This window comes from Brachyhypopomus gauderio, unplaced genomic scaffold, assembly GCF_052324685.1.
Source record: "Brachyhypopomus gauderio isolate BG-103 unplaced genomic scaffold, BGAUD_0.2 sc561, whole genome shotgun sequence".
NCBI classification, from domain to species: domain Eukaryota; kingdom Metazoa; phylum Chordata; class Actinopteri; order Gymnotiformes; family Hypopomidae; genus Brachyhypopomus; species Brachyhypopomus gauderio.
The window spans coordinates 42,501-44,090 of NW_027507382.1; the positions used below are offsets into that span (position 1 = coordinate 42,501).

Below are 1,590 nucleotides of genomic sequence, written 5' to 3' on the forward strand. Positions count from 1 at the left end.
GGTGGTGCACTAGGTTCAGGTATCTGTCATCCTCAGTTTGTTTGCAGTGATGTCGGTAACGCGTTACTTAGTAACGCGTTACTCTAATCTTACCACTTTTTTCGGTAACGAGTAATATAACGCGTTACTATTTCCAGTCCAGTAATCAGATTAAAGTTACTTATCCAAATAACTGTGCGTTACTATTTTTATTTTCCCTAGTAAAAATATATATTTTTACTTTCTTCTTGGCTCAGTTCTACTTTTGCGTCTGACCGTAGCGCTCGACTCCGCACGCTGCGCGCGACCCTGTGAGAGCACGAGCACGTTTTACAAGTCATTTTTTACAGTGTCCTCCCGTAACGATATGTGGTAGTATAAAGAAATACCCCTCAAAAACAGGGGAAGGAACATTTACCTGACCAATTTTAATGTTGCTTTGTGTTTCAGGTTTGAAAAGTGCTGGAATTTTGACTAATGTAGCCTACTTTAAAATGCTTGAAATTGTAATGGTATTTCGTTTCACAAGCTGTCTGACTGAACAATTCGCTTGTATTATGTTTACAAATAAATTTACAAATAATACCGCGCAGCTACACAAACGTAATGTCAGGAGATACTGTAGCGACTACTACTCTTCACGGCGAGTCTTGCCCTTTAAGTGACGCTGGGGGGGGGGGAGGGGAGGGGTCTGCGCGCGCCAGGGTTGCGTTATCAATAAAGTTTCCCTCCTCTGAATTTTTGGATTAAGCAGTTTCTGCATTGGTTACCGAACCTGCTTCAATTGTTACTGTTAAAAATGCACTTCCAATAAAGTGAGTATTGGAAAAATTTATTTTGCTGCTGAATGTAACTACTAAAGTAACTTGTAATCTAACTTAGTTACTTTTAAAATCAAGTAATCAGTAACGTAACTAAGTTACTTTTTTAAAGGAGTAATCAGTAATCAGTAATCGGATTACTTTTTCAAGGTAACTTAGCCATCACTGTTTGTTTGCCACAGTTCTGGTTGGCTCTGAGGCTGCTGTCCATGGTGCTGACGGGAGGAATGAAACGGATGGCAGTGTGAATGAATGAAATGACACTAGAAGTGTCTGCTGTCCCAGTGGGTATTAAGGGCAGTGTGTAAGGGGTGTGTGTGTGTGGGTGTGGGGTGTGTGTGTGTTCCAGTGATGAGGACACTGATGTGGGCTCTCTGCTGAAGGCGTGGTTGAAGAGAGAGGAGGAGGAGAACAGGGTGAATCTGGAGAACTGGCTGAATGATTACTTCCGCCAAGCTTTGGACTGGGTTCTCAGACAGGTACACACACTCACACACACACACACACACACACACACACACACACAACCTTATCCACTTTACTGAGATGAAAAACAGCTCACTTTCTCCATCACTGTCCCTCTCTCTCTGCAGAATGACTTCGTAGTGGAGACCAGTCTGGTGGGGACGGTGATGAATGGTTTGTCCCATCTGAGGGGGGTGAGGGAGCGGGGACAGTTCGTAGTTGGTCTGATCCGTGGCTTTGGAGGAAACCTCCACCTCAAATCACGGCAGGAATTCGCCAAGGAGGTGACAGCACCAATCGCCCAATTCCACTCGTGTGTACATAG

At 44.0% G+C, this 1,590-nt stretch overlaps 1 pseudogene; it reads left to right on the forward strand.

The window, feature by feature from the left end:
* LOC143506860 (cytoplasmic dynein 2 heavy chain 1-like) overlaps window positions 1-1,549 on the forward strand; it is a 38,183-nt pseudogene extending 36,634 nt beyond the window's left edge.
* The last annotated feature ends 41 nt before the right edge of the window (window positions 1,550-1,590 follow it).